Source organism: Parambassis ranga, chromosome 12 (assembly GCF_900634625.1).
Source record: "Parambassis ranga chromosome 12, fParRan2.1, whole genome shotgun sequence".
Lineage (NCBI taxonomy): Eukaryota > Metazoa > Chordata > Actinopteri > Ambassidae > Parambassis > Parambassis ranga.
The window spans coordinates 186,292-195,385 of NC_041032.1; positions in this window are offsets into that span (position 1 = coordinate 186,292).

The window sequence follows — 9,094 nt, forward strand, 5'->3', positions numbered from 1 at the left end:
AGGGTATCTAAGGAGGGATATAAAAAGTGGAACTATCCAATATCCCACAAAATATCTAAATGCCCCCAAAGCTGCATATTTTTCAATCATCATAGGCAACAAAAACAATTATCAACAGTAAAGACTCAATTTGTTGCCTGCCAAAATGTGCTACCCATGTCAGGACAAATAATGTAGACTTACATTTGCAGGAGATAAATAATACAAAACAGTCTTAATCTTTAGTCTTTCTTACCATTCTCGCTTCTCATGTGTAATCGTCTTCGTAATGTAATCTCACAGAGCCCTTAAAGGTCAGTGAACACAGTGCAAATATGATACAATGGCCGCCTATCTGCACACAAATATATTTCATGCACTAAAATTCATATAACACAATTGAATACAATACCAAGTCCCTTTAGCTTTTGCACCATTAGCTCCACTTTCAAAGGTCACTGTCACCATTGAAACGATTTCGTCATAAAACCTATCCAAAGTGGTAAATTATTTTATAAATTAAATGGTTAATTTTGTCAGGATATACAATGGGCTGACATAATGTTATCCTGCTATGACATAATGTTATCCTGCTATGTCTTATTAATGTCACCACTGACATTGAAATATTATCCATGGTTTACATCACAGTTCTGTTGATGCAACTGGAAGGACGTCATCTGTTCTAGTCACTCTGAACATTGCCTTCGGGGAGTATGTGTGTGCATTTGCACTGTGACATCACCATGGCGCAGGGTTTCTGTGAGATTACCATATTCTGGCTTCAGTCTTCATTTCAATGAGTGCAGACATTTCTTTACTGTGAAGCATAAAATGTAAGTGAGCATATTTCAACTCCATGAACATGCTGCAACAAATTGCACCACAGGTGTTATTTTGCATTGTAAATGCAATTGCATTTAAACTGCATCCCAGTTTTGGTACATTTTGCATGTTTGCCACACCAATAAAAGTCAAGGTATGACATCTTTTGTCATTATAGTCAATGGGCAAAGTAAAGCCTGGCTATTAACTATGAAGCTGCCCTCCTTCTTCATTGCCATGATACAATGCACATTTGTAACAGCAAAAACCAGGCAGTGCAGCTGGTCTCAGTTTGCTCTCACTAACACATATTTTTGCACCTAAGGACAGTATTTGCATCATCCATAACCCAACTACAAATAATTGCTCAAATCCTTAAAATGACCCAAATACTACAAATATTCACACACACACACACAACAGTATGTATGCAGGCATGCAGTTGTGTGCTGTTCTCCATTTTTAATGGCAATTCCAACAGTCTTTCCCATCTCACAGTTGTCATGGCAACCAAGAGGGTAAGCGGTCACATTTGTCTGGGGGGCCCTGGCCGTCCTTTGCACGCCTCAGTTGTGCAGACCCATTCATATACACACACACTTCCACACATATTAGAGCGCTGATGCACACCCAAACAGACCTGCAGATATCACAATTATACATACAGTAAATCCATAAAACAAACATTTACTGCTGCCCCCACTAACTGCAAATACCACTCCTCCACCCTCTGAGCACTCCTTCATCTCAGCGTTTGAGATTTTAAGTGTTGAGAGGGCTTTCCCACCTGTTCCTCTCTTTAGAGACCATGGGAGAAAAGTCACTAATCAACCCAGTCACATGACATCCTACTTCCAAACATACAGTGTATATTCCTCATTATTCGCGTGCAGCTAATACACCTGGTATTGCCATTGGAAGCAGTTGTGAGTGCCAGCTGTAGATTATACACACACACATTCTCCTTCTCTTTAATTTGATCACAGAAGGGGACAGCAAAAAAGGAACATATAAGCATATTAGCACTTACAATGTAACTGTGGACAGTGATAACTATTACCAAATTAACCACATAATTTAAGCCCCCTTGTGCAGAGCCAAACTAAAGCCATTGTGTGTAAATGTCAAGTCTCACAAGTAAATGTGCTTTTGTTTTATTAAAATGCATTTGTTTGAAACAATGTTTCTTGTTCATGTTACTGAGCTCATATACTAAAAACTTCTGCTTGTGGCCAAAGAAAATCTTCACATTCGGAATTGAGCAGATGTGGTGAAAAGCTTTTAATAGTTGCTTTTAGTGTAGCCTTAGAACAGGCCTGAGATCCACAATCTGGAAGGCTTGAGGCTATGTGCTTGTGGATGAATGGCAGGCAGCTTGATCCAATCACTGTCACTGAAAGAACACTGGCAGTTACTGGTCTGTGAAAACAAAAGCAACTATGCATCTTTATTCTTCCTTAAAAACGATCTACAAATCTGTCAAATTATATTTTTCAAGTCTATTCCTAAAAAGCCATCGTAAGCTTTGCTCAGGAAAAGCTGGATCTAATTAGGACTGCAAACATTAGCTCAGAGAAAGAGAAAATAACATTGTTTTCAAAAAAATACCTACATACATGAGTAGGCAGATGTTGGGTTAATAAAGATGTAACAAGACCTTTTAAATGAAAGAATTTGCATATTCACAATAATTCACAATAATTGGCTGAATTATGGGTTTAAAGTACTGAATCTTCATCTAGTTGAGTAAGTATTATTGTCCACATTTACTGTATTAATTCTTCTTCCAATCTTTATTGCACAAAGGCACAAGACAGACTCAAATCACATAAATGACAAAAAGGTTAATACTGCGTACAAATGTAACACTGAAAAACAAAGTACACTTGAATATTTACTGATACTAACAGTAGTACGATTCCATCAGTTAGAAATCTTTCAATGGCAGAACAAATACACAAGATGGCAGCATGCTCACAACTACAAAGGACATCACTACCACAGTACATGGGTAAGCAGCCCATTTTTCATCAAACAAAATACTGTGCAAGTAGTTCTCTCATACATGAGTAGAATGTTGGCTGCTGCTACTGCCGTATATGCAATACACGTGATCAACAAGAAAATAGGTATGCAGCTCAATGGCAGATAAATTTACCAGGGCACTGCCTGTAGTTAGCAGTGTGCTTGGGGAATAAGAATTGAAGTCCTTCTAAAGTCCTGAAGTCCTCTCACTGGACATTTTCTTACAGCTGAACTTTGCTTTCTCATTTAATTTGCTTACAACTGATTGATGTGTGTGTGTTTGTGGAAATGCCTCTGGCTCCATCCATCTTCAAACCGCTTATCGGGGGCCGTCTAAGCACACCCAGAGTTCCCTCTCACCGGACAGCAGCTCTTCTTGAGGAATCCCAGGCCAGCCGAGAGACATAAACTGTGTCCCAATTCAGGGTCTGCATCCTTCGGAGGACGCAGCCTACGCGGACTCCGTAGGCAACTGCTTTAGAGGATCCTGCAAAGGCTGCGTCAGCCGTTGGTAAATGGGACGGTCTGGCCTTCGAAGTACTTCCTGATTGCGGCACGACGTCATAACTTTTGCCCCCCAAGCCCGGAAAAAACAAAAGCAGACAGACTACACAACAGACAAACGAGACAACAGATTATTTTATTTATTTATTTGTTGTTGGAGGAAGAGGAGAGGCGGCTTCGGCGGCAGCAAAACCGGTGATGGCTCGTTTTTTCATGCAGCCGTGGCCCATGGATTGTCAGCCCTGCAAACGCTGATGGACGATGTGGTGGACAGTGGGGACAGGCATCTCCCACCCCCAGATTATATCCCGACCCACTCACAGCCAGAAAACTCTAAGGTCTTCAATGTGGCATTCCATCCAGTCCAGCAGCACCACCAGGGGCTCTTGCTCAGCCAAAAATGTAGGCTATATGTTCTTTGTAAATAGTATTTTTTGCTGATCTTTTACAATTACCTTTAGTTGTACATTTTAAGACGTCACTTACTGTCACTGAGTAGGAGTTTACTTAAGTAAATAAGTAATGAAACAGATAATGTAACAAGGTTAGAAGATTTTAAGAACAATACTGTTTAACAATAACAATTTAATATACAATTTAATAAGTAACAATTTAAATAGGCCTACAACTATACTTTGAACAGAACTTTGAACGTCCAAAAAAAATTCACCGGCTGTCCACCATTCTCTCTAATAAACTGAGGTCTGTCCATTCTCTCTCTGCTCTCTCTTTCACTCCTCTCCTCAGCCTCCCTCTGCAACCTAATGCCCTCTCTTAACAATTCTAATGATAATATGTCATCTGTTTCCCTTCTCCTCTTCCTCCTTTCTTCCCTCATGCTGCTCACCCTCTGCAGCACCTGGCCCTGGTGTGTCCTCAGGGATGGGGGCAATAAGGACAGGCCTCTGTCCTAATACCTCATCTATGAGGACAAAACCAGGGCAGGTGGCAGGAGTGGGCCTTCCACTCACTTCCTATCCCTGGATCTTTGCATTCTTACAGCAGAGCAAATCAATCACGTCAGCAGATGCGGTTTTCTGCAGTGTCTAAATACTTGAAAAAGGAGAACAGGTAGATGAGATGGGGTGGAAGACCCCATCTCATCTACCTGTTCTGTCTTAGTTCATACCTTAACCCCTGTGAACCTCCTCCAATACATCAATGCTCATCACGCTTTTTAAACTACTCTAGCCCCTGACCCAGGCTTGGTGGCTACACAGTTCTGGTTTAATCAGAATATGTCTGTCAGTCAAATCCTCACCAAATCAGGCATTCCTTCCAAATCCACCTCTTGTCACTCCTAGTGGACTGGTGAAGCCACACCAGCTTCCAGTCAGTTTCTAATAATAATAATGTATTTTATTTATAGGCGCCTTTCAGGGCACTCAAGGACACCTTACAGAGCACAAAGTTAAAAATAATACTATAATAAAACAATCAAAAGTAGAACAATGGATATCTAAAACAATGGATTAAAATGAATGGATATTTAAAACAGTGAATTTCAAGCATCAACCATGGGTAGGAGTTATGTTTGACAGACCAGTTTGAAAAGGTCTTGAGACAGGATGTCTGTGGTGTGAAGGTCTTGTGGTAGAGAGTTCTGTAGTCTTGAGAGAGAACTGCCAACTGCTGAATGCCCTAAGCCCCATGGAGGACATTATCCCTAGTCTATAGAAGGTACATTCAGAGCCACCCTAAAAACATCCGACAAGCTGTGTCCCTCCTTGCCTTATGAGTCTTTTAGGTTGTTCAGGATCTCAAGCTGCCGAAGATGTACGCCCACCCACAGCCTCTCCTCCTGAGTTCCTTAGCACCAACATCTTTCCTGCTCCCCCCTCTCACTCCTCATCCCTTATTCATCCCCCTCAACCCTTTATTCCTTCCCTCTCCAGCCCCTCATTCCACTCCCCACATCCTTCTCATCCCTCCTCTTTCGACCCCTCCAGCCCTTCTCTTCGTCTGTGTCGTCCACATAAATGTTCATATTCTTCCATTAGGGCTGCTATACTATAAAATCATCATCAATCAAACATCCAACTGCATGAAAAATTGTAGGATGAGGAATTTAGTCGAGGGATTTAAGAATTGCCTTCCTGGTTTTTGCCTGTAAATTGTTTTGTTTATTAATAAACAAAACGTTTACTACAGCTAACTTCCAAGTTAGCAGATGTATGTTTTTTGCATCCCCTCCCTTGCTTAGTGCTTTTGTCATTGTTTTGTTGTTTTTTCCTCTTCCTCCTTTCTTCTGTTCTCTCTCTCTCTTTCTTCATCTGTGTGAGCATTTGTATGTGTGGCTCTGTGTGAGTGTGGCTTTTTTAGTCCAATTTGACCCGAATTAATGCCGCATGAACAATAATTGGCTGATCCGATGAATTTCTGACGTTTGAACATTTTTTCACCCCTTGTGAAGGCATTGCACTGTTTAAGCAGAGATACGGCCCAATTCCCAAAAATATGTGTTTGTTCCCCATTGCACATGCATTGACTGAACACGCTCCATGTCACTGCGCCTACACAAAATCACAGAGTTTGTAGAGGTGATGGAGGCTAGGTTTGTCAAGCTGTTGTGGCAACACGCAACACAACCTCTGTCTCACCTTGACTATTTCTCAGAGATCAATGTGATGACATGAGCACCTGTACAGGGTAAAAGTCATGAATAGGGGGTATAGCTCAGTGGTAGAGCATTTGACTGCAGATCAAGAGGTGTCTGGTTTTCTACGAATTCCATTGTACAGGGTAAAAAGTTTCCTGACAATAAACTCCTTGAATCTTGAAGTCGTGTAGTGTGAGCAGTGACGCCGCAGCTGACCATTGCACCTTACAGTGTGAATCGTGAACTTTAATTTAACATCACATGTGTTTTACTCGTACTCTGTGGGTTGGCGTTTAACAAAAATACTACCAAAACCACAGTCCAGCTTTACCACCCTGAATGCTTTGTTTAATTTTCTGTAGGATTTTTGCTAACGTATTTTTTTTCTCCTTGCCTGCAGTTCCCTCCTGGTTTCCCCTGTGGCTTCATTCTCTGTTTCCTTCTGGTTGGCATTCAATAGGTCCCACTGACTGACTGTTACTATTGCATGTTTTTGGAGACTTTGTTTAATAAACTGTTTAACCGAGCCCTGCCTGTGCTGTCTGCATTGGGTCCAGGTCTAGTCTGAACAAAATTATAAGAGCTTTGCTGCAGTTGTTCAGGATGTACACTGCAGCTTGAAAGTGATAGAAGAATAGAAACGAACCTGAAATATTATACTGTCATTTATTTATTCAAGAAAATAATCTAATATTATATATATGTAAATAGCAAAAGTATGTGAACCTTTGCTTTCAATAGCATCTGTCAACTAAACTAAAAGTTCTGTTAACGGGCGTTAACCATGGCTTGGAGATAGTTTAGCCCGTTCTTCATACAGAACAGCTACTGTCTGCGTTGTTTGGGGTTTCTTACATGAACTTTCAGGTTCATGTAGTTGTTGTGGTTCCACAACATTTTAGTTGGAATAAAGACAATCTTTGACTTGACCTTCTGAAAACATTTGTTCTTTTTTAACCATTTGTTTGTAATGCTTGACACTACCGTCACCTTGTTTAACAGATTATTACATTCTGGTCTGATCATTCTCTCTCTCATCTGTCCACAAAATAGTTTCCCAGTGGAGGGGGTACTTTTTAGAGATCAGTGACTTTCTCCTTGCAGCTCTGCCATAGTAGTTCAGTGATCCCTTAGTAGTGGAAATAGTGGATTTCTGAATATTTACAGTATTCAATCTCAGAGAGGCCTTTAGCTGCTCATAGGTTAGGATTATTCTTTGTTTAAAGTCCACTCTTGGGGAGGGTAACAATAGACTTAAATTTCTTCCATTTGTACACAATCTATCTGTCTGTGGATTTGTGGAGTCATGCTGATGAAGATTCTCAGTCATCCAGGTCATCATACATAGAGAAGATTGAAGCAATGCATCTGGACTTGTACAGTTTTCTAGAAGACGTTTCACTGCTCATCCAAGCAGCTTCATCAGTTCTAACTGTTTGGTGGGGAAACATGGTTTATATGTGGTTACAGACCTACAGTGGGGAAAAAAAGTATTTAGTCAGCCACCAATTGTGCAAGTTCTCCCACTTAAAAAGATGAGAGAGGCCTGTAATTTTCATCATATGTATACCTGAACTATGAGAGACAAAATAAGAAAAGAAAATGTAGAAAATCACATTGTAGGATTTTTAATGAATTAATTGGTAAATTCCTCAGTAAAAGAAGTATTTGGTCACCTACAAACAAGCAAGATTTCTGGCTCTCACAGACCTGTAACTTTTTCTTTAAGAGGCTCCTCTGTCCTCCACTCATTACCTGTATTAATGGCATCTGTTTGGAGTCGTTATCAGTATAAAAGACACCTGTCCACAACCTCAAACAGTCACACTCCAAACTCCACTATGGCCAAGACCAAAGAGCTGTCAAAGGACACCAGAAACAAAATTGTAGACCTGCACCAGGCTGGGAAGACTGAATCTGCAATAGGTAAGCAGCTTGGTGTGAAGAAATCAACTGTGGGAGCAATTATTAGAAAATGGAAGACATACAAGACCACTGATAATCTCCCTCGATCTGGGGCTCCACGCAAGATATCACCCCGTGGGGTCAAAATGATCACCAGAACTGTGAGCAAAAATCCCAGAACCACACGGGGGGACCTAGTGAATGACCTCCGGAGAGCTGGGACCAAAGTAACAAAAGCTACCATCAGTAACACACTGCGCTGCCAGGGACTCAAATCCTGCAGTGCCAGACGTGTCCCCCTGCTTAAACCAGTACATATCCAGGCCCGTTTGAAGTTTGCTATAGAGAGCATTTGGATGATCCAGAAGAGGATTGGGAGAATGTCATATGGTCAGATGAAACCAAAATAGAACTTTTTGGTAAAAACTCAACTTGTCGTGTTTGGAGGAGAAAGAATGCTGAGTTGCATCCGAAGAACACCATACCTACTGTGAAGCATGGGGGTGGAAACATCATGCTTTGGGGCTGTTTTTCTGCAAAGGGACCTGGACGACTGATCCGTGTAAATGAAAGAATGAATGGGGCCATGTATCGTGAGATTTTGAGTGAAAACCTCCTTCCATCAGCAAGGGCATTGAAGATGAAACGTGGCTGGGTCTTTCAACATGACAATGATCCCAAACACACCGCCCGGGCAACAAAGGAGTGGCTTCGTAAGAAGCATTTCAAGGTCCTGGAGTGGCCTAGCCAGTCTCCAGATCTCAACCCCATAGAAAATCTTTGGAGGGAGTTGAAAGTCCGTGTTACCCAGCGTCAGCCCCAAAACATTACTGCTCTAGAGGAGATCTGCATGGAGGAATGGGCCAAAATACCAGCAACAGTGTGTGAAAACCTTGTGAGGACTTACAGAAAACGTTTGACCTCTGTCATTGCCAACAAAGGGTATATAACAAAGTATTGAGATGACATTTTGTTATTGACCAAATACTTATTTTCCACCATAATTTGCAAATAAATTCTTTAAAAATCCTACAATGTGATTTTCTGGATTTTTGTTTCTCATTTTGTCTCTCATAGTTGAGGTATACCTGTGATGAAAATTACAGGGCTCTCTCATCTTTTTAAATAGGAGAACTTGCACAATTGGTGGCTGACTAAATACTTTTTTTCCCCACTGTATGTGGGTGGGTCTGGGTAAAAAACTTAAAAAGCTTAAAAAACAATAGCACTAAATGTTTCCATACTTACCTGTGATGT